This window comes from Euprymna scolopes, chromosome 19 (genome assembly GCF_053919585.1).
Source record: "Euprymna scolopes isolate OS-2025 chromosome 19, ASM5391958v1, whole genome shotgun sequence".
Lineage (NCBI taxonomy): Eukaryota > Metazoa > Mollusca > Cephalopoda > Sepiida > Sepiolidae > Euprymna > Euprymna scolopes.
This window is the reverse complement of record NC_136500.1, coordinates 121621741-121647611: the sequence shown is the minus strand read 5'-3', so window position 1 is coordinate 121647611 and position 25871 is coordinate 121621741. Positions and strand designations below refer to the sequence as shown.

The window sequence follows — 25871 nt, the reverse complement described above, 5'->3', positions numbered from 1 at the left end:
TGTGGAGATTTGATGAAGTGTTTACTTAAGAGGGCGGTTCATTAGGAATTTGTTAACATTGGACTTGAAGACATCCAAGTTGTAGTCCGGTGGGAAGCAGGCAGACGGAACAGACGGAACAGGCGTGCAGTTAGTTCTAAGAAAATTTGTACAACTAAACGGCAAATCTGCCAATAAAATCTAAACTTGATAGAAAAACAATTCGGTACTGTTACAAGATGAGATCTTGCCCTGATGCGAGAAACGGAAGTTGTTGTCATCTCGAGTGCGGAGAAAAGGGGATTTTTGAACATCTGCGGGACAGTCCGACCATACTTCCGGAAAAAAAGAGAGAGAGAAAAAAAAAAATGAAAAAGTGGAGCATATTGCCGACCGGAAAATCGTAGCCGCTACGAGATTCTCTATTCACAAGTGAACGGTATTTATTTGTGTGCTTTTGTGGTTATTCCGTATTTACTGTACCAGGCGTCATCTTCACAACGTTACGATCAGACGAGCCACGCCTATACCCCGCATCATCGAAACAACCACGTCTTAACAGACGAGCAGACGGCTCGTCACGAGCCGTGCTCTCGCCTCTAGACGACCTTACAACCCGACAAGACTTTATTGTGACTATTAAGGATGCCGGGAAATGAGTCAAACAATACCTCATCTGATTTGTGGTAAATAAATATATGTTTAACTTACTCAGTTATCGTATTCTTGTTTTATATATAACAGCATATTTAACTAATGAACGGACATTTTTACACGAGTAACGAAATAATGATTACACCGTGTTACGATGACCTAATTTCATTGTTCTTTAGCAGTTGATTTTCTTTTTAATTAATTTCACGTTTAAATCGTTTGTCATCTTTTAAATTTGATTCTTTTATATTTTCATATATTTTATTTCTTAATGAACTGCACACACAAAGCAAAAGTTGTATCAATTTACTAAAGAAATCATAACAAACAAAACAAATTTTCCGTTTTGAACACAGAAACAAAAACAAAGAAAAAAACAAAGAAAAACAAACAAACAAGCGAATTCATCCCCCCCCCCGTATTGAATTCCTGGAATGAACGGTAAGTTATTTTTCTTCTTTTTTTACACCTTTAAAAAATCCATGGGTTTGTATTACTGTACACATAGATTCGAAAAGTTGTCAAAAAAACATATATATAACGAATACATTTATTCGTTATATATTTGTTTTTTTGACAACTTTTCGAATCTATGTGTACAGTAATACAAACCCATGGATTTTTTTATCAAAGGCAAGATAAGTAGCTTTTCTACCAAATTGGATATATTTTTTGTGTTTTTATTCAATGTAACATGTTTATTCAGCTCGAAAAGCATACAGTGTTTAAAGATGTATTTGAAAATTTAAAATGGCGCCCGACACTGTCTTTAACACGGTAAGTTCAGGAAAAGATGTTATAAATAATAAACTCGACAAAATACTGTTAGAAAATCGCTCATTATATGTTACCGTGACATAAGTTGACATATATTCGGTGCTTTTTTAATAGTATTTTGTCTAGTTTATTATTTATAACACCTTTTCCCGAACTTACCATGTTAAAGAGAGTGTCGGGCGCCATTTTGAATTTTCCAATACATCGGTAAACACTGCATGTTTTTCGAGCTGAATAAACAAACATGTTACATTGAATAAAAACAAAAAAAAAATGTATCCAGTTTGGTAGAAAAGTAACTTATCTTGCCTTGGATAATATTTATTTGTTATATATTTGTTTTTTGACAACTTTTTCGAATCTATGTGTACAGTAATACAAACCCAAAATCCATTTAATATTTTTTTAATCTAATAAAAATATTGATTTATAAAAGACGTAAAAAAAATATGATTAACAAAAAAAAAAAAAATCCCCTAAAATTATATTATTCAATGTGTCATTTAGATTGTTATTATTACATTATTTATTATTAAAGTAAAACTTATGATTTCTGATTACAATTACGTTTGATAAAAAATTAGTTCATGAACATGTTATTGGACAAATACAGTTCCTAAATATATTTAAAAACCGTAAAAATTTTGTTTATAACAGTTTTATTTTCTGTTTGATGTTAAAAAAATACTAACATCTCCGTTTAAAAAAAAAAAAAAAAAAAAAAAAAAAAAAACAGTTCATATTTGTCTGACGTCTAGTCCGCTCGCTGAATGACTTTATAAACAAAGAAACGCACAAAAAATGTGAGAAATAAGAAAAAGTTCCCCTAAACATTTATATATAAAATAAATACGGATTGACTTCTTTTTTTTTTTTTTTTTTTTACTTGTAAACAATTCAATGCCGGAGACAATTTTATATGTGATATTCATTCCAAAAAGATACGAATTCTCCTTACATCAACCTAACCTTGATAGAGTATGATTCCACCATTTTATCTTTACCTTATAAGTAAGATACCATAATGGAACTTTCAATTTGTGAGGTCGGGTTATTCTGTATTAATTTACATTGGTAAATTTTCAGATTAGGTCCACCTGAGGTGGACTCCACCTCCACAATTTTCTTTTAAATGACGACTTGGAGAGATTTTTGACTATGCTTAATACGAATATCGCATTGAAATTTTGAAGAAATAAGTAGTTCTCAAGATATAAAAAGTTATATAATGCATTGTGTTATTCGGCGGCCATTTTTATTACGCGCGAGCGCGAGCGCCATAAACAAATCTACTGAGACTGCCGTCTACCGGAAACACATTTCTGGGATTGCCCCTCCCCCTACCACGTAGCGGAAAAATCCACTGTTCCGAAAGAAATAATCCCCTCACCACCACCACAAAAAAAAAAAAAAAAATGATGCCCGCACAACGGGGGGGGGGGGGGGGGAACTAAAATTTTTTTTGAAAACGAATAAATTTAATGACTTTTAAGGGGGTTCTTTTTCTAGTTATGAAGTTCTACTTTTCTGAAACTGAGAATATCTCCCTTTCCCTGTTAAGTATGTGTTACTAAATAATATTTCAGTTTCGCAAGAAAATAAAAATTAAAAAAAAGATAAATAGATAAAAGGATTCAACTGGCAAATAAGTAACAAACAAGAACAATTTTTGAGTTAAAACAACATTGAATTTTTATTAAAAAAAACAAACTTCTGTTTGTGTGTGTGTGTGTGTGTGTGTGTGTGTTTTTAATAAATAAATAATTTAAATAAAATATTGAAGTTATAAATTCAATTAAAAAATGTTGGAATTAAAGCAACATTGGATTTTTATGAAAAAGAACGGGTTTGTATTACTGTACACTAGGCACCGCCAAAACTGGGGGGAGGGGGCAGGTCAGTACTTTTTGACGGACCGTCTTTTTAAAAATCTACCAAAAATCAGGTAATTATCCGATCAATACGAAATTTTTAGCGATTATTAAGAGAAGAATGAACTTTATAACAGTGTACTTATTTTTAATAAACGATATATATATATATATATATATATATATATATATATATATATATATATATTTGCTTACAAAACCCCTCTTGTTTTGAAGTGGGAACAAATATGCTTAAAATAATCATCTGAAACTGAACACAACATATTGTGTTGTTGTAAGGGACAGAATTATAGATTAAAAAAAAAAATTGTTTGCATACCTTATTTTGACGTCTGAATATCAGAACTTCGATTGTGTTTAATTATCCCGCTTTTGAGTTTTGAACTGTGAAATTTGGTGAATATATTAAGTAAAATAATTAATTTAAGTTAAGCAAAACAAAAAAAAAACTTTTTTTAATATTTATACGAAAAAAGCCATTTTAAAATCTTTGATAAATAAATTAACAATTTTTTTTTAGCGAGCCGAATAATGCATGACCATTATTAAACAGGGCATGCTTTGAAGAATCGATACAAAAAAAAAATTCGATAAATATTGTGCCCTTTGTGTTAAAAATAGCATCATTTTTTTTCTATCCCGTTTGAAAACGTTTGCCGCTTTTTGACTACGGTGGACCAAACGCGCTGAAATAATTTTCTTTATTCTGCTTTAAATTGCCCCCACCCCCATTTTGGAGAGCCTGGCCCCCACACACATACACATTAAAAACCAAACTCATACAAATGGTCACCCATCTAGTACTGGCCAGCCTCAGCTTAATAATACATTGAAATTTTTGTCACTGAAAAATAAGTTTTTTTGGCCTTTCTGGTCTTCCATAGTTTGCTTCTTATCAAACCCAAACGTAAACAGTGTCGATCTAGAGTCTAGATTGACGCGAAATAACGGTTACCTATATGAATAAGTGGAATTATTTGAAATCCAGGTACTTATATTATAATATTTTTGCATATTCTCTTAGAAAATCATCCTAAATCTTAGTTAGACAATAAATAAATAAATTAATTATTTCAAAAACCTTCTTTTTTTTTTAAATATTTATGTACGTTTTTTGTGCAAGACAAAAGATGTCAATTGTTAACTTTTTGGGAAAATTTAACATTTAAAATTTAATTAAAAATAGTAGAAAAAGTTTTACATTATTCTGTTTACTATATGATAAAATTCAGGGTTTTATCTTTCTGGAAAAAAAAAGTTACTCAGAAATAATGGATTTTGATAAATGTAATTTCGTTTTAAAAAACAACAACAACTTGATTTTGCGGCCATTTTTGGCGGTGCCTACTGTACACATAGATCAAAAAAAGATTGGAGATTTGATTGTCAACCAATTGGACGCTACGATAGTTTACGCACGCATGCATGCATAAAGCCCGCGTAAACCAAATTCACACCCCAAAGATTTTTTGGCCTGAACAGTTACATCGCTTTATACAGAACACCACTAACACTTTTTCACATTTTCTTTTTATAAGAATTTCATTTTTTTTTTGTTCACTTCAAAAAAATCGCAGGACATTTTTTGCACATAATTTATCATAAAAAGTTCATGTTTTGCACATTTTTTATCATAAGAATTTTTTGCACATTTTATCATAAGAATTTAATTGTTTTTTCTTTCATAAAAATAATAGCTGACAATGAGTTCTACCACAAAAACTTGTGACATGTACTGTAACAAGTACTTTCTTACAATTTATGGGTTCATGTTACAAGAAGCAAAGAGTAGAAATTTCCTCCGACAACATGGTGTGTTACCAAAAAGTGTAACATGCCCTAAATGTACTCAACCATGTTTGTATAGGGAGGATAAATGTTTATGGTGATGCACCAATTATTGTATAGAGCCATATAGAAAAAAAAGAAAATACTGCGGCTTCACTATAAGCGATGCGAAAGGAACTTTTCTGGACCAAACACGCATGGAGTGCTGGAAGATTATCTTTTTTGTTAACCATTTTTTGAGTAAGCTGTTGGATCACAAAACTGTCATGGAAAATCTTGACATCTCTAGCTGTTCCGCTGTTTACTGGAGATCTTTCTGCTCTGAAGTTTGCAATAACTGGCTGCAAAATCAAGACCCAATAGGAGGCCAAGATATTGAAGTTGAAATTGACGAAACCTTAATCGTGAGAAGCAAATACAACCGAGGTAGAACACTTAGTCAAATTTGGCTTTTTGGGAGCATCGAAAGAAAGTCCAAAAAGAGCTTTGACAGGCCCCAAAAGAGTGGGTGAAAAGGCCTGGCATTCGATCACAATATATGAATCAATACTTGGCTAGATACCTCTTTATCAGAAGTGAAAGTGATAAGTCGAAGTTACTACACAAGTTTTTCAGTCACGCTTCCAAAATGTATACACATGGTTCAGAGAACCATGAGCAGTAAAGTAACGCATGGCGCTTTTCAGTGTTGATTTTCGTTTAAATTATTTATTTGTTTGGAAAAAAAAAAGTTCTATTTTATAAAAAATCCAATGTTGCTTTAATTCCAAAATTTTATTAAATTTATATTTTCAATATTTCATTTAAATTATTTGTTGGGGGAAAAAAACCCACAAAACAGTTCAATTTCATAAATATCCAATGTTGCTTTGAAAAACAAATAAAAAAAACAAAAAAAAACAGTTCAATTTCACAAAAATCCAATGTTGCTTTAATTTCAACATTTTTTAATTGAATTTATTACTTCAATATTTCATTTAAATTATTTATTTATTCGAAAAAAAAACACACACACAAACAAGGTTTTTTTTAATAAAAATTCAATGTTGTTTTAACTCAAAAATTGTTCTTGTTTGTTACTTATTTGCCAGTTGAACCCTTTTATTTATTTATCTTTTTTTAATTTTTATTTTCTTGCGAAACTGGAATATTATTTAGTAACACATACTTAACAGGGAGAGGGGGGTATTCTCAGTTTCAGAAAAGTAGAACTTCATAACTAGAAAAAGAACCCCCTTAAAAGTCATTAAATTTATTTGTTTTCAAAAAATATTTTAGATTTTTCCCCAGTTTTGCGGGCACCATTTTTTTTTTTGTGGTGGTGGGGGGGATTATTTCAGAACAGTGGATTTTTCTGGTACGTGGTAGGGGGAGGGGCAATCCCAGAAATGTGTTTCCGGTAGACGGCAGTCTCAGTAGATTTGTTTATGGCGCGCGCTTGCTCGCGCATAACAAAAATGGCCGCCGAAGAACGCAATGCATAATACAACTTTTTATATCTCGAGAACTACTAATTTCTGCAAAATTTCAATGCGATATTCGTATTCAGCATAATCGAAAACCTTTACAAGTCGTCATTTAAAAGAAAATTGTGGAGGTGGACCTAATCTGAAAAAATACCTTTACATTTGAAATGCTAGAATATATTTGGCTCCACACTCCCCAAAGCCCACAAGCTGGAGCCTCACGATCGGATATAGTTTAAAGTCATATTCAGGACCGGAATGTGACAATTAGAGAAACAAAGTAAATAGGATTGAAAATAATATTAAAGGAAAAAGCTAGAAATCAAAGCCAGTAATCAAAAGTTTAAAATAATACACATTGCACTTTAGATACGATGATAGGAATGTAGATCATTGTCCATTGTTTTAGAAATAACGATACAACTAATTGGGTCAGAGCAAGTAGAATCGGACAATGTAAAGTAAGGAAAATATCAATCCCGATTTTGGTTTAAACAGTTTAAATAAAATTTTTAAATAAACGCACTCTCTATAAAACAATCAATTTTGGTCGTGAATAAATAATATAGCTATTTATTATTATTATTATTATTATTATTATTATTATTATTATTATTATTATTATTATTATTATTATCAGTACCTCCATAGGGCCTTTAACACAGGTCATGAAAGATCTCATTGAATACAGCCTAAGATGCTCCCTGGAAGCTGAGTGACAAAACGTCTCCTCATATGTTACAGTACTCTCCACATCTTTCGATAACATTTGCAAATAAATTTGCATTATCGCAACAGCTGCTTGCCATTGATTTCTTGTTGGCAGCAGTCATTGGTCTTTACTAGAATTTGAGTTGCAATAAGCTTCCCCTAGGTTCCAGTTCTCTTCGCACATACAGTGGAGGTCTGGTCAGTGCTCTCTTCGCCTTTTCTTTCCTCCTTGACTCTACTTGGCTATTCGGTCTCACTTTTTGGGGGAGGGGGCAGTGGTATGATCAGGGGGAGGTGGAGAACTTATAGGTGTGCAGCTTCAGTGTTCTTGGTTCCATGTAGCACTTCATGTTTCGTATCTGCAGCAGTTTGTCTGACCCGTGCTTGTTGTTCATGTTTATTAGTTTCCACATTCAAGGTTTTCATTATTGTTGTTCGTTGTACTTTTTCAGTCTTTCCTTTGATTCCAATTTCTCCCATTCTTTTTCAAAGTTTTTCGGGATTGTTCCTTGAGCTCTTACTATTATAGGTATTATTTTTATTTTCTTCATCTTCCATATCCCTTTCAGCTCTCTGGCTAGCTCTGTGTATTTGCTCTTTTTCCTCTTTTTCTTTGATATTCATCCTGTGGTCGGCTGGAACATCAAATTCTATGATCTAAAAGGATTTTTCTTTCTTGTTAATTATTACGACATCCAGTCTTCTTGCTTGGATGGGTTTATCAGTTTGTATGTCCATGTCCCATAGGATTTTGTGATTTTCGTTTTCAAGTACTGTTGCTGGCTTATGTTTGTACCACTTGTCTGTGCGTTTGAGATGCAGTTGTTTTCATAATTCCCAGTGCACCGCCCTCCCCACTTGGTCTTTTCTTGTATTCCTTTGGGGCCAGCTTGCTGCAGTCACTTACTATATGATTTATCGTTTCGTCTCTTTATCCACAGAGTATGCATTTGCTGTTTTCTTGTGTTTTGTCGATCTTTTCTTTGATGTGGTTGGTTCTTATCAAATGATCTTGATCTGCGGTTACTAGGGATTCAGTTTCTCGACTTATGTGTCCTTTTCGCATGTATGTCCAAGTGTTTTCATTATTTTCATCTTTTGTCATTCTTATGAATCTTCCATTCCGTTAATCTCTCTGTTTTCTGTTTTGTTGATTTTTTTCAGTGTCTCTTTCTGCCATTGATTATCCTTTCCGTGTTTTTTGTTATGCATTTTTCTAACTCATTTTTGTGTCACGCACTAGGTGTGTCAGAATTTTTTGGGAATTTTTGACACCCCTAAAAAAAAATTGAATAAAATATTTTTAAAAACTCGTAAGTTCTCTTTTTAAAGTGGATTATTTAATTTCTTTATGGAATATACTTCCAAAATAAACTATTAAAGTTTTTTTTAAAAATAATTGACATATGATTTTTTTTTAAAAATGTTTGTAAAGTGCATGCGAACGCATGCAGCCATTTTTCTACATAATGAAATGAATTGAATTTTACGAGTAAAAGTTTTTCAATTTTTTCAATTTGAAAATCTATCAAAATTATTCTATTTGTTCAATTTTTACGATATTTGCAGGTTAAATGTGAAACTTTATACTTTTTTCAATATATAATATTCTAGACAAACGTTTTTTTAGTTCACCCCATTTTGAAATGTCTTTTAAAATGAAAATAATTAATTTTCTCACCTGAGATTTATATGTCACAAATTGAAGATAAAATATCAATAAATAAAATAATCTAATTTAAAAAAAAATAATAGTTTTGTGCAAATTTACCTGTAAAGTCAAAAGATTAAAACCTTTTTTTTTAAACCACGTTGAGTTTTTTTTAAGTGAAACCTCACATTTTAAAAATATTGTCCTGAAAAAATTGAACACCTACAACATTTTTATCTGTTTCATTCAATGTTGTTTTATTTTAGATATTAAAAAATTTATTTCATAAAGAAGAAATAAAATATTTAAAATCAAAAACTCATATATTTGTTTAAGAGAATAAAAAAAATGGAAAATTTGTCGAGGGGTTTGTTTATAAAAGTAAACTTACTTATGAGTGAATATGATCATTTTTCAAGTACAGAGACCAATATTGACTAACTTTTGTTGACAGCAAACACATGTCAGAAATAGAAAAGGTAGATTAACTATGGCGCTTATAGGCCACTGTAGTTCTCAACTGTAAGAAAGGGAGATACACCCGCTCTGTGACCATCTGATATGACAATTTAAAAATCGCAGTACTTTTGAATCCTTGCTTAAAAAATCTTTTCTTTAAAAAGTACATGGAATATAAATATGGATAAATTCTTAACAATAAAAAATTTAGTCTTTGCTCCTTTTATTGAAAAACATTAGGTTTTAAATTACATTTTTCAAGTAGTTATAAGCTTCAAAAGATAGTAAGTCTAATTATTTAAGTTTTTATCACGCATTTTTAATGGCGACTTCTGACACTGCTAGTCATGCACAGTCTTCTATACAAACTAGTCCTCTTTCCCTTCTTTTTCATGTAGAGTCGGTCAACATCACTTTGTGTGTAGTGTATTGTACATGGTCATGAGTTTCCTGGTCTTCTGGTCGATGTGTCTCAGTTCTTTGGTCCACCCTATGAACGGTCCTGAGTATCTTGCTAGTGATACTTCCCATGTGTTTATACCTTTGATTAGGTTTCTGCGACCAAGTAAAGATTGGATACCCTGTAGCAGAAGAAGATTGGCGAACATTTCAAGAAACACCGGTTGTTTGACCTTGATATTGCCGGTGGTTGTTTATAAACACGTCAAATTGCAGACATAGTCGAATATTTGCGAGCAAGACTTTTTAAAATATATATTTACAAAACTTTTTCAGATTTAAAAGAAAAAATATAAATTTACAAAACTCTTAAGGATTAAAAAAATTCTTTCTGTTTACACAAAACATTTAAATTTAAGTAACAAAACGAACGTATTTAAACTAAATATATTTAAATAAATGGGTGTCTTTCTGAGTGCTTTTTTAAAAATATATTTACAGAACTTTTTAATAAAAGTAAGAATAATTATAATTATGATAAAAATAAAGAAATAACTAAATAAAAAAATGAGTTATATTAATCACAAAACATTAAAAACCGATCTTATAACTGAGAATTTCGGATGCTGATCTCTTCTCTTTATTAAAAAATACATATTTTTTAAAACTTTTAAATAAAATTATTTAAAACAACCTTTTTAATGGAAGAAACAAATATAAAATAACTGACTTGTTCGAATTTTTGCAAATGTTTTGCAACCAGGATTGATTTTATGTATAGTCTGTGTGTGTGTGTGTGTGTGTTTTCTGTGTGCCTTTTTTATACAATTCAATATTTATTGAAAGTGCAATGTATGTAGGTGGTCAGTGAAGGAGAAATCCTTCTAGACCGAGACAATTTTATGCATAATAAAATCACAAGTATAAGCAATCGAGATTTAAAAATATATTATTTGATTTACATGTCTTTTTATAACTTTTATTTTTATAAAGATGAAATGTAGTATCAGAAGATACAAATCTTTATAACTTTTATTTTTATTTTAAAAAAAGCTTGCCATTTGCTTACTTCTCCACAATACAAGTAGCATCCGAAATTCTCAGTCAATGTTTTGTAATTAATAAAGCTCATTCTTTTTATTTATTTATTTATTTATTTTTGTGTAATTATTATTAGTTTTATTAAAAAAGTTCTGTAAATATATTTAAAAAAAAACGCATTTAGAAAAACACCCATTTAATATAAATTTTGTTTAAATACGTTTCTTTTGTTATTTACATTAAAAAGTTTTTTTATAAATAGAAAGAAGTTATTATTATTTTTATTATTAAGTATTATAATAATAATAATAATAATAATAATAATAATAATAATAATAATAATTTATTATATTTATAAATAAATATAATTATGCAAAGATTAATTAAAGCTGTGTAAATAAGTTTTTATCTTAAAAATCCGTTCTAACTTACCAAGGTAAAGGTTAAACTGGTGTCACCCGAAATCTGTCCTTTTATCAATGAATACGGCCAGGGTCATTATTCCCTGCTTGGTCTTTTGTTACTAACATGAGACTTGACACTTTTTTATTATAAGTAAATTGCAGTGTAATGAAGGCGCAAGAAGATTTCTACTGTACACTCTTTAACCCTTATCATTGAGTGGCCTCTTGGCCTTGATAATGTGTCGATACCTATGAAAAAAAAAAAGAAAAAGTCCAATGTGAACAAGTTCTAATTGAATCGTCCCCCTAAGTAATCCAAGTTACAAAATTCCCACTGTTTACTATGCTAAAATCACAATGACTAATGTATACCTATTAACCCTTATCCTTGAGTGGCCTCTGGGCCTTGATAAGTGGTGACACCCATGTAAAAAAAAAGAAGAAAAACCGTTTCAGATGGCTTTATTCAACTGAATTTTACAACGACAAATATGGCAACAGTCCAGGAATGCATATTATTGAAATAATAAAAAAGAAAGTATTTTAATAATAAAATGAAGAAAAAGCAAACAGCACGGTTGCGTGAGAAAAGGTATATAAATAAAAGGAAAGTCACTTTAATAAGAAAGTTATCGCAAGAAAATTATAACATAAACGCTTTAAAATAAGTTAAAACACAAAAGCTAACACAGGTATGTAGAAGAGTAAGCTTATTTGTCTTTTGTATAATTTATTTATATATTTTTTTACCAATTTTTCGTTTATTTTGTTTACACACCCAAAATGCCTTTGTTTATTAAATTGAATTTGAATATTAAAATTTAAGCCAACTATGATATTTTTATAACATCTTTTATTTATTATTAAGATGAAAGTATTTTTATAACATATTTTATTTATTATTAAGGTGAAAGTATTTTATAATATCTATTATTTATTATTAAGGTGAAAGTATTTTATAACATATTCTATTTATTTTTAAGGTAAAAGTACAGAATAGTTATCAAGACATTTACTCTAACCCCTACCCAGAAATCTTTAAAAACGATTTGCCTAAAAAATTGTCAACTGATTTTTTCTGTTTATTTTTTTAATGAAAGTTTTGTTTGAATTAGTATGAATTACTTCCCCTCACTTATGCCAATAAAGAATCACCTATATTGTACATAAAATATAACTTGAACAGAAAATTGAAATGCAGTGAGTCTGATTTGAACTGTCAACCTAAGGATTACAAATGATTTGCCATTTGGTTTTAAAACGTTATTCTGTTAGAAACTGCCGGCCTGGAAATCAGTGATACTTTTATGCTAAAATTTTATATTCAAAATTGATTCCCCATTTTAAATTCTAAAATATTTATTTTTAAGTATTTACTGACAAGTTTTTAGCTTTTCCGTATATAAGCAAAACTGAATCTGTAGCAAAGGCAGCTCCCTGGCACTCGTGCCAGGGACGTCCAGAAAGCAATGAGCTTTGATCAATGAGTACAATACTCGTCATATCAGACAATTGCTATTCAGTTGGACACTCCCCTTTTTATGGGGAGCTGGTTTTTCCCAACATCTTGGGCAAATATGCAGAAACTGGCTTGGAGCCAAAGTTAAGTGCGTGATTTCATTCCCCAATCGCGTGATATTTGACCTCATTAAATTTACGCACCTGTCATAATTTGTATAGTAATATTTTTTGTTTTGTTTGTATATGAAAGTTTTTGTTTTTCTTTGAATTAATAGAAACGTATTTGTTTTGTTTTAAAGTACAAAGAACAAATTTTATTTGGGGGATATATATTATTTTTTTTACGTTAAACTCCTTTTAATGAAAATGTGTACTTTTTTGGCATTTTCGAAATTTTTTTTTATATCCAAAGGGAAGTTTACATTTTCAGTAAAAAACTTTTTTTTTCCTGGAAATAGTTTTTTTATGCCTTTTAAGTTTGGTATTTAGTATTTTTTATATTGTTGGTTAGGCTTAGGCTTACACTTTTGAGGAGAAACTTGTGGTTGCTTGAGGATAGATTATTTCCTTAGTTATAGTATTTTCTGTCAGTTGAAGAAAAGCAGTAAACGGCAGAAAAAGTAGTCTCGTTGTCAGAGAATATAGGAGGAAGTTCCTGAACCGAGTAGCTTTCTGCTATATGATTTATGATAAAGGATTCTTTCTGAACTTGTCTCCACATAAATTCAATCAAATAACTGTCGCAGTTGGTTCCACACTCTTTTATTTCATTGGCCGTCTTCACATCCTCCCTACATGGTTTGTGGTAACTCTATTCGTAGGATCCATGAAATTAAGGCTATGGTTAACTGTTAGATGTTTGTACCTTTGGATCTTACTTTGCAGTATACTTTCCAGCAGTTGGACACTATCGTGGTCTCTGACAACAGGCATTTCTTAATTATCAGAAGAAGGGTTTCTGATTTACAGTCTGAGACTGTGACACAAACATTTTTCTTAGCAGGGTCGTATCCTCCAAAGACCCAGAGCAGTTTGTCGACCCTACTAACATTATGTTTCCATTTATTAAAGACTGACTCATTAACTTCCACCGTGTGGCCTGGACCTTAGATCTGCTGAAAAAATATTCTTTGCAAATATCCTTCAAGGAGGTTTTCCAGTTGATATTTCTAACCCGATATTGCACTCTATAGGCTTTTGTTTGTAGCCATTTCATACGCCCACAAATATTTTAATCTTATAATTATAGGTAGCCAGAGATGTGACCTCTGGAAAAACATGCCATGGCGCAAGGAGGTCCAGTGTCTGCACTGGTCATTACTGCACGTCCAACAGAAGCCATTGGTTGTATTTCATTGTTTTAAGCTACATTTCGATGACATTTTGTGCATCTCCTTTCTGTTACCAGCAGCCGGTCTTTCTGACAAAATGTGAGGACCGTTTCGGGAGACTTACAAATAAATTCCAGCCTGGAATTGTTCATTTTCCTTCCTTGTCAAAAGATTAAAGACTTGATGTTCAAGTGCAATGATACTCTGCTCTTTTCTTTTTCTTTGAAGTGCAATGAAATTCTTGCCTTTCTTTTTTCTTCCAATCTTTTCCCGTCTGCTAACTAGCGTATAATCCAGCGGTTTTTGCCATTTTCTAGGCATTGTCTAGCGAGATTCACGGAAAACGGAATTTAAACTGCAGAAGTACCATACCGTCATCTAACAATTTTGAAAACAAAAGATCCCATAAAAATATCGGTGGTCATAAAAGAGTAACCGTGGCATTTATTGGATGGGGGTTCTAGCAGTATTTTTTTAAATTTTCGACTCGGAGCAATTATCAGCACTCCTTAAATAACCTTCTCATGTCAGCCATGTGTTTCTTGTTTAAATGTAAGACTAAGCATTGTTTTTATCAAATAAATGTTTCAAAATCCACAAATAGCTCATCCAAGTAGGTAGAAGAGTAACTCATCATGCGTTTCGTAACATTTATTAAGTATATATTCATTTAACATTTTCTTTTTTGTCTAACTGACAAAAAGTCCCTTTTCTTAATTAAATTGTTAGATGATAGTATGATTTAGCAAGAACACTTATTCTCAGAATTGTTTTTTTTTTAGCTAATAACCTTATTATTAATGATGGAAGCTTATTTGTATTTAAAAGAGGAGGGAAAATAAAATGAATGAGTAATGAAAAATGTTCTGAATCTAAAATGAAATTTAAAAACATTTATTTTTATAAAATCAACTACAAAAAAACGGCATTTTTTAAAAATATCTTACATGAATTTGAATATTACGATTGAAAAATGTTTACAATATATTTTGTTTATTAAATTATTAGAAGAAAGTAAGTAAGATTGTAAAGATTAACCAAATCGTCTTTTCATTTAAACCCATTTGTTTTTAATTAAGTTATTGGGTGATTTTCTGTGTGCAACTTTTTATTTGTTTTCATTATTTATTATGTTTTTCTTAGTTCATGTTGACGTTTGATTCTTGCATCAGAGTTCAACAACCAGGACATCATTTGTTACCATTTTTGTTTATTTCTGGTAATCGATTTTATTATTTCAAACTCTGTGAAAAATGTTTTTTAATCAGTGTCTCATCTGGTATCCATTTCTCAGAGAGCAAAATGACTCGCATTATGGCGTCTTTCAATCTTAATATTCAAGTCATTATGACTATGGCTATATGTGAATGTAAATACTAAGAAAGGAAATGTCATTTATTTTTTCAGGTGTTGAATTCATGAGGAATTATGCAGTAAATGGTTTCCTAACAGAAGACAGCAGCGACAAATTATTTTTTGGTATACACCGATTTTCTGAGAAGTCACTGCAAATAGTTTTAATAAGTAAGACTTCATGAACATAAAATTAACATATTTGAAATATATGTTTATTGTTAAAATCAATCCAAATGTATTAACAGATAATATCACAAACTGGAGAAAAACACATTCGGGTGAAATATGTGACTTTGAAAAAGAAACTATTCTCATTATAAATATGAGTGATATTGAAACATATGGGGAACAAAACTTCTTGTAAAGTATGTAAATATTTGAAAGACTGGAAAATCCATATTCTTGTAAAATATCTGCATATTCACAAAATACAATTTAGATATTCATATGCAAACTTGAATAACTATAAGACATTTGTTATAAATATTATTCTATTAACATTTTTCCTTATGTGGATGACAACAAAGATCTCTTAAACACATTCGTAGACAAAATATCTAATTATACCTGTGCTCAAATAAGTAAAAGCATATAATTAGTTTGAATTATAAATTGTAGGAAAGTGTGAAAAGAATTTTATCACGGGAAACTATTGCATTAAAATAACTCTTACACAAATAACACCAGATAAATGCCATATACTTAATTTTCTTTTAGTATAAAATAAAATCTGCATCAACATCTCTGTATTAGAACATGAAATGTAAGGATAAAATGCCATCTTATTAATAACTATGTAACTCTTGTTCAAAAATAAATTTAAGTGAAACATGCAGGTACGCATTGAGAGAAAGCTACAATCTTGTGAGGTGTGTGGATATTCTTCTAAGAAATCAAATTTAGTGAAACATATGAGAACCCATACTGGGGAAAAGCCATATTATTGTGAAGTTTGTGGATATACTTGTTCTGAAAAGTCAACGTTAGTTAGACATATGCGAACTCATACGGGTGAAAAGCCATATTTTTGTGATGTGTGTCCATATTCTTGTTCTCGAAAATCAACGTTAGTGACACATATTAGAACTCACACGGGTGAAAAGCCATATTCTTGTCAAGTGTGTGGATATTTTTGTTCTCAAAAAACAAGGTTAGTGACACATATAAGAACTCACACTGGGGAAAAGTTGCATTCTTGTGAAATGTGCGAATATTCTTGTTCTTCAAAATCAAATTTAGTCAGGCATATGAGAACTCACACTGGGGAAAAGCCACATTCTTGTGAAGTGTGTGGATATTCCTGTATTCAAAAGTCAACGTTAGTGATACATATGCAAACTCACACTGGAAAAAAAACTTGAATGCCTACTAGACACTGTCCTCGAGTGTCTAAGGTCTAATGAACTCAATTGTTACCTCGCCGAGGGGGCCACTTGACCTCTTAAAACTAACTTAAATATATTTTTTAAAAACGCAAAAGGCATATTCTTGTGAGGTGTGTGCATATTCTTGTTCTGAAAAATCAAAGTTACTGACCCATATGAGTACTCACACCAGGGAAAAGACATTTTCTTGCACAGTATGTAAATATGTTTGCTCTCATTTTCTTGGTTTTAGGTGCATTTAAATAACCACCTCTGTCCCCATTGTACCAGGTTCTCAAGATAAAACGAGTGAGAGAATTAGAGAGAACTTGGTCACTTACAGCCTTTGATGTGTTGCCATAGATGTCTACGAATGATCTTGGAAAATCCTTGATGTAGATCAGGAAGAGAGTTGAACCCAGGACGGACCCCTGAAGGACTACACCATTAATAATGTGAGCTTTTGATTTCTGCCCACCCACCACTACTTTTATGACCCTATCAGAGAGAAATGATTTAATAACTGAAAAGACATTCCCAGCTATACCATAGTTGGATATCTTCTGAATAGACCTTTATTTAATACCCTGTCAAAAATTTGATATGTCAAGAGCAATTGCTCTAGAAAGGAAGTCTCGAGTGAGAGATTCGCTAATCCTGTGAGATATGACTGTAAACACATGTGCTCTAGATCTAGCAAAACGGAAACCATATTTCATGTCATTAAGAAGGTTATTTTTGCTGAGGTGAGTTACTACTTCTCTATTAAACAAAGATTCCAGCAACTTATGACGCACAGGAAGGTTATTGGTCTGTACTGAGAGGGAGATAGGCGATCACCTGATTCCTTAAATACTGGGTATACTGATGAGATTTTCCAGGGTGTTGGAAGCAATTTTCCTAAAGACAACACTGAAACAGTTTTGTAAATATGAGAGCTAGTTCTGGTCAAAGTTTTCTTCAGCACTATAATTGGAATGCCGTCAGTGCCAGGTGCTTAACTGGAATCAAGGGGGTTGATTAGCTTGGCAACATCATGCTCAGATATTTGTATGTCGCATTGTGTGCTTTCTGATACAGGAGGAAATCTGAAGGTTGGCAGCCTTAGTCACATAGGGTAGATGTAGATGCAAAGTTATTCGCAAAAAGTTTGGTTATCCTGATGCTGACGAGATTACCTTAAGTCTATTGATGATGGTTGGGATAGAACACATGCTTCTGTTCAAGACCCTGTTTGCTATTTGCAAAACTGGTGGAAACCAAACCGCTGCTAAACTACTTTGGACTTAACGGACTGAACATACAACTCTCTTTATTACTCTTTTGTCGTTTAATGATACATATAAAAACGCATCTATGATTGAGGAAACTATTCCAAAGACTAGAGGAAAATATAAAATAATAGGAAGAATTAAAGAATGGTTTAAATACGACATATATAAACATTATAGTGTTTATTATAAGAAAAAACAGACTAATAAAAATATATGGAAATACTACGGAATACTCATGGGAAAACTAAGCTGTTGCGAAAATCAGGCAGCAGATATAAAAAAGACAATGTCAATACTTAATATATATATATGCAAATCATAATTAAATCAAATATTTACTCCTAAGGGGAATCACATGATTTCTTATGACTTGAGTAATAAAAAGACGGAAAGATATATTCTTTCACCCTTTGTCATTATTCCAGATCTTCTAAATAGAATTTTGTGTAAAATAGCAAACTATAGATAAATACTATATTTTGGCACACTATGTGAACATTACATTTTCTGAAATTAGACAAAAATGACGTTCTTGCAAAGCATTGCATAGTCTTGTTCTAGATAATAAAGTTTAGTTATCCATCTGGAAATGCAGACAGAGTAAAAAATTAAAAAAAAACTATCAGGCAAATATAGCAGGTGGACCAAGTGCAAGAAATATTTGAAATATTGCGCTTAAAGACGCAGTAAGAAATTTAAAAAGCTCGATCGGTTGCAATGAATGAGATAGCGAGTGAATCTCTGGTATCATTAAATTAAAAAAAAAGAAATCAAGTAGATATTGAATATATTACAATTAAAAAAAAGACTGAACTGCTAGATCCAGTATTAATGCCTGAAGTTTAAAAGACCCATTTGGATCGATTTCAGTATCACAAATGCTTAAAAAGACAGGCTTCCAAATTTTGACACAGCAAAAACATTGTAATGCTATGTCATTTTGCTTTTCATTCAACAAATATATTGAGATATCGCCATGACAGTCCTAGTAAATATTTAAAACGTTTTTACAATTTTTAAACTTTTGTTTTATTCATTTTTCAATTTGATCTTCAGTTATTTTCGGTTGATTAATAATAAAATTATTTTAGTTACATATATTTTTTGTTATTTTTCCAAAATTGACAGTTATTGATATAAAATTATTTTTCTAGCAAATCATGTTAATTCAAATATCCATATCAACCAAAGCATGAATTGATAGTTATCGATAAATAATCATTTTTATTAGAAATAATACTAATTTATTAAATGTTCATAAAAGTTGCTTATTCCTTGTTTCTTTTTGTTCGTTGAGTAGCAGCTACAAAGAGGAGTCTTTGCTAGCTTCAACAGCGAAACCTGATGTCTCGCTTGACTGCACCTGCATGTTATTTTGTTGGTGTCCGGTTCCCTCATCTCATTTACAAAAATCATGGGCTTTTATCTCTTTTTATTGGCTCCCAAAGACACGTTGGTTGTTTGATTCAGTTTTATCCCCACCTACTCTCCCATTGGTTTATTAATTTCTATTTAGTTTTCTCTTTTGGACCGCATAGGTGCCTCAAGCCTATGGTAGTGACAGGTTTACATACTTTATCTGTAACATCCGGTTGAGTGTTTACTACTTTCTTCATGAAACCTCACAATACCTCTCCGAGTATTAGTTACTGATGGAGCATGTTTAGGTTTCTTACTATTATGACTTTTTTTGCAGGGAGGTGAAAATTTTTTTTATTCCTCCTTGAAATAAATATGATCATTGTGAACGTGGGGAAATAATTTCTTGTGCTGTGTCTCATACATTAGGTGTGTCAGAAATTTCGTGAAAAATATTGAATAATTCCACCCTGTCTTTCCAAGCTTATAACGCCTCGAAAAATGTAATTCAAGCACTAATTGTTTTTTAATTAAAGGGGCAAGGACCAAGGTTTCATTTTAAAAGAAAAACTTGTTTTTTTTTAAAAAAGGTTTTACACTTCGGACTTTACAGGTAAATTTCTAAAAAAACACTACCTTTTTGTTTTAAATTTGAATATATTATTTATTGATCTTTTATCTTCAATTTGTGATATATAAAACTTTGGTGAGTAAATTAATTATTTAATTTTTAATAGACATTTAAAAATGGGAGGCGTGAATTAATTCGACCCTCTGTCTTTCCAAGCTTTTAACTACTCGAAAAATGTAATTCAAGCCCTTATTTTTTCAATTAAAGGAGCAAGGAGTAAGGTTTCATAAAAAAAAACAACGTGGTTAAAAAAAAAAGGTTTTAAACTTCGGACTTTACAGGTAAATTTCTAAAAAATACAACTTTTTTTGTTTTAAATTTGAATATATTATTTATTGATCTTTTATCTTCAATTTGTGATATATAAAACTTTGGTGAGTAAATTAATTATTTACTTTTTAATAGACACTTGAAAATGATGGGCGTGAATTAAAAAAAAAAACGTTTGTCTAATATATTATATTCAGTTTGTTGGAAAGAGCATAAAATTTCACACTGACCCTGAAAATATCGTAAAAATAGAATCAATAGAAACATTTTGATAGATTTTTAAAATTTAAAAATTGAAAAATACTGAACTCGTAAAATTCAATTAATTTCATTACTGTTTTTAAAAAAATAAAAAAAATATATTTTTATTACTTTTAAAACAACTTTAATAGTTTATTTTGGAAGTATAATCCATAAAGAAAATAAACAACCCACGTTTAAAAGAGAAATTACGAGTTTTTTTTATATTTTATTCGCAGTTTCATGTTAGGAGTGACAAAACTTCCTACAAAAATTCTGATATACCTACTCATACATCCTGTATTTTCGTTTGGTGTTTTTGTCGTCGTCGTCGTTGTTGTTGTTAGCCTGATGGGATTTAACTGGTTTTAAACTTTCTATCCAGACTGGTTCTCTTCGGATGTTGTTTCGACCTGGATGTGTTTGTTCTGTTTTTGGGTGACACTATATGGTCCCAGATATGGAGCTTCTACTGGCTTTTGAATTCTATTTGTTCTAGAGCCAAACAAAGTTTGCAGATTACTGTATAAATTCTTCTTGTGTTGTATGTAGGTGTTCTTCTGAAAGTAGAGCCATGTCCAACTTTTGCATTTCTTTGGCAATTCATTTTATGTCATCTCCATCTAGACCCAGAACTTCCTGGCCCATTATAAGTTTTGGTAGGAGTAATTGAGTTCCTGTAACCGCAGTGTCTGGGGAAAAACCTTATTTATTAGGCATCTTTCTAATCCGAAGTAGAACGATTGGTAGTGCATCCAACCAACTCTGCTTTCCTTCCATGATCCATAGGGTTCGGTGAACCCTTTCAATAATCCTGTTGGCTTGAGGATGATATGCTGTCATACAGAGTCTATGGAATCCGATAATAGTAGATAGGTCTCTGAAGACTTCGCTTTCAAACTGGCTTACTCAATCTGGCACCAGTACATATCAAGCTTAGTGTATATACACTAGTGTATGTACTCGTGAGTAATAACGTGCCAATGATATCAATGTGTACTGTCTCAAATTTCCTAAATCGTAAGGAGAATGGCGTGGTTTCTGTTTTAGTGTGTTCTGAAATTTTGTGTTGTTTACATCTAAGATTTTTTTTGTCCAAGTCCGTATACTTCTGTCCATGTTTGGCCAAAAATATATTGATTTTATTAATTTGGTTGTTGGTGTGGGTTCGGTATGTGAAATGTTATTAAACATGCCAAAGACCCTCCTGCGTAGTGGTTCGGGTATATAGAGTCTGTAAGTAGATGTTGGTAAGTCACCCCAGATCACTGACCCTTGTATTTCATAAGATTTCACCTGACTTTTGTATTTTTACAGTTAATCGTTTCTGTGATCTGCTGATGTTTGGTAATTCACTTGAATCAATAGTCACTGCGCACATTAACTGGGATAGACAGTCAGCAACAAAGTTGTCTTCTTCTCCAACAGGTATTAATTCACAATTTATTATTTGATGCAGTGCTGCACCTACAGCATAAATGGAGCTATCTGTGACTAGGTGGTATCGTGCTGCATCTGGACTGAGGTGCACCAGTGCAGATATCTCGGCAAGGATGTTTCTTATTTTGGTAAATGCTTCCTTTTCAGGTGGGCCTAATTCCAGTGTTGTAGCTTCAGGGTCGTGTTTAATAGCTTCAGTCAAAGATAGTAGTACATCTGAAGTCGGGTTATGGTTATCTGCAACCTGTGAGGTTAATTTTCTATCATAAATCACCATTTCCAGGATTTGTCTAAGCGATTCGGAGTCTATTGATTCTGGAGGTTTTTTTATATCTTCAATTTTATGTGCTGTTGGCTTATATCCTTTCGAACTTATACTGTAGCCCAAAATTTCAGTGTTGCCTTTATAAAATTAGTATTTGTCGACTGAGGCTTTAAGATTATTTTCGTCAAGAATGGAGTGAAGTTTTTCGAGATCGGAGTGGTGTTGTTCTTCTGACTAAGAAAACATCAAAATACCATTGACATATACGAAAACGCACTTAACATCCATGAATATGCTGTCCATAAAGCTTGGGAAAATAAACCTGCTATTTTGCAATCTAAATGGCATAAATAAATATTCAAAAAGGTCAAACGATGTTTTCAATATCGGCCTTTTGAATCAGAATTTGCTGATAGGCCTGTAACTCAAAAAGCTTTGATCCGTGATGTTGATGTTTAAGATCGAGTATCACCTCGACCATTAGTTCCTGTCTGGTTTTGTCAGGTGGCTGAGTTGTCTTAAATCAGTACACACTCTCCATTTACCTGTAATTGATTTTAGAGCTAGGTGGAGAGGTGAGGATCATGGAGATTTTGAAGGTGTTATTATGCCAGCTTTTTAAAGTTCTGCGCACTCCTGCTTTGTTGCCTCATGTTTCTCTTCAGACGGTTGTCGAACTTTGGCATAAGTTAGTGTATTACCTCCAGTGTCTATGGCGTGAATTACTCTAGTGTTAAACGCTAGAAGTTGTTTAGTGCGTGGTGTAGTGAGTCTGGATACTTTTTTAATTGTATCCTTTCTGGTAGATCGCCATGGTTGTCCACTGTAATATTTTGATTGTGGGCTACGACGCATCCACCTTGCACATAACTGCATGTTGTTTCATCTATCAATTTGCCATCACTGCACTTCAGGATTAGGCCATAGTGATGAAGAGTTTGTGATTACGATAGTCCAAGTGTAAGCGACAGGGGCCTCGAATAACAATGCCTAACTGCATTTCTTCAAAACCTTTTATGATATCCCCATAAAATACGCACATGAGTGGAAGTAATGGTAAGACTGGGTGTCAAATTGTCTGGTAATATTTTTACAGAGGCACTCGTGTCTATGATGAAGCTTGTAGTTTTTTGTTTAATTTTTCTTGCAACCTCAAATATCTACGAGTTGTCAGTTGCTGCTTCAACTTGCATTATAAGTTTGTCTCGCATGTGAGGATGAACTTGAAATTCAGTTTCTGTGGCCATTACACCATGGTTTGCAGATTCTTGATTTATCGGCAAAGTATAGGTCTTCACGACATATTTACAGGATTTTGTTCTCATAGAAAATGTTACGTCATAATTTGTCCTTGGGCAAGGCAGGTCGAGCCAGTGTGTCTATTGGCCCTTGGTGGTGATGTTGTGGTTCCATTATGCACATACTTTTGCTTCAGAAATTGTTTATTTCGTCCACCAAGGTACCCAAATCGAATACAGGGAGGTTATTTCGGTAAGTAGCGCCTGTATGAATTTGTACCGCACTAGTTCCTCTCCAACATCTATTTTACTGGCAGTCATCATCAGTTCCTGCAGATAAGTAGATGGTTTTTCGGTATTATTATACAAACACCGTGACAGCGTTAGGGTTAGGATTAGGGTTAGGGTTAGGGTTAGGGTTAGGGTTTAGGGTTAGGTTTAGGGTTAGGGTTAGGGTTAGGGGTAGGGTTAATTCGCTGTCACGGTGTTTGTATAGTTTTACCGGTTTTTCTGCCATAGTTCTGGCATCAATGAGTCCGTTGTACAACTCGGGCTTCCTTCGGTTCTGCGTAGCTCTTTGAGTTAATGATGGTCATAGGAAAGTTTGTGATTAAGGCCAGAGGAAGCTTTGAGAGGACATAATAGAATTTTGTGATCTTATTGGAGATAAATCTTTAGGGAGTTGAGTTAATGCTTTTCGGGCACTCCCTGATAAAATAAATATTTCAACACAAGCTACTGAATAAACAAGCAAACAACTTCGTAACGGTGTAGGTAGGTAGAGAGAGAGAGAGAGGAAACAGGTCCGCTCTCTTTGACGTCTCGCTGGAAAAAGGGAAGAGTTTTTCTCGCCCGGGACGGAAGCAATTATAAAAAAAAATAAAACTGCGAATATATGTTAAAAAAATCTAGTAATTTCTCTTTGTAAAGTGGGTTGTTTATTTTCTTTATGGAATATACTTCCAAAATGAACTCTTAAAGTTGTTTAAAAAATAATAGAAATATTTTTATTGAAAAAAAGACAGTGTTTACAAAGTGCCGGCGCTCTTTCATTCAGCCATTTTTTTTTATGTAATGAAATCAATTGAATTTTACGAGTTCAATATTTTTCAATTTTTAAACTTTAAAAATCTATCACAATTTTTCTGTTAGTTAAATTTTTACAATATTTTTAGGGGTTAATGTGAAATTTTATGCTCTTTCCAATAAATCAAATAAAATATTTTAGACAAACGTGTTTTTTTTTTAAATTCACCCCCCATTTTGAAATGTCTATTAAAATTTAATTATTAATTTACGCATATAGTTTTATATATCACAAATTGAAGATAAAAGATCAATAAATAAACTATTCTAATTTAAAACAACAAAAAAGAAGTGTTTTTGAAAATTTACCTGTAAAGTTCAAAGTGTAACACCTTTTTTTTTCTTTTAAAATCACGTTGATTTTTTTTTAAGTGAAACCTTATACTATGCTTAGATTGTCAAGTAAATATTGGACGTTGACGAGAATTTTTTCTATTTCATTCAATGTTTTCTTTTTTTTTAAATATCTAAAAAAAAAACAATCACTTGATAAAGAAGAATTAAAATATATTAAATTTAAAATTCATGCATTTCTTTAAGAGAATAAAAAAGATATAAATTTGGTTGAGCGAATTTTTAGTAATCGGCTTAAATCCATGACTGAAATGTTATTTTGTAAATATGGTAGCACATACTGACCATTTTGTAGTTGAAATGGAATATGTCAAAAATACAAAAGAGAGATAAGGCTGCATGGCATAAATAATTATTTTTGTCACTTTGATGCTTCCATATATCAAATCGACGAATATCCGGTTTCGCTAATGGCGAATAAACAATTGTCAAAAAGACGTTTTTCCGCGACCTTTGGTTTAAAAATCTTTTTATTGAAAAAATACATGGAATATAATATATAAATATGGACGAATTTTTATACATGAAGCAAGAAGCACCTATAGCTTAGTTATTTTGAAGAAGTAAGTGATTTTTCGGCAGTTATATATATTTATTAGATTTCGATGAAGTTAAATTTGTTGATTTTTGCGACATTTTTTTTAAAAGAAAACCGATGAAAAAAAGAATATTGTATATATTTTCGATTAAACGTTTTATGATTTTAAAATATGGTCTTTGCTCATTTTATTTCAATAAAAATTAGGGTTTGAAATTACCTTTTCATATTGTTATAAGCTTGTAGACATGGAGAGTCTATTTAATCAAATGCTTGCAATGGTGACTTGCCCCAAAATTCTGATACACCTAAATAAGCACAGATAGCCACAACCTGGCTGATGATGACACCCTACCAGATGACCTACCGAAAAACAGGATCAGGATCCATTCCCCACAATCACCTACAGTGCAAAACCCAGTACAGCCAGACAGTCAACAACA

At 31.8% G+C, this 25871-nt stretch overlaps 1 long non-coding RNA gene across 1 annotated transcript; it reads left to right on the top strand.

Moving 5' to 3' along the window:
- The first annotated feature begins 426 nt into the window (after window positions 1-426).
- Window positions 427-18531, top strand: LOC145239931 (uncharacterized). The gene is made up of 2 exons (XR_013862420.1): window positions 427-1074; window positions 15421-18531. It is a non-coding gene; the product is annotated as an uncharacterized LOC145239931 (long non-coding RNA).
- The last annotated feature ends 7340 nt before the right edge of the window (window positions 18532-25871 follow it).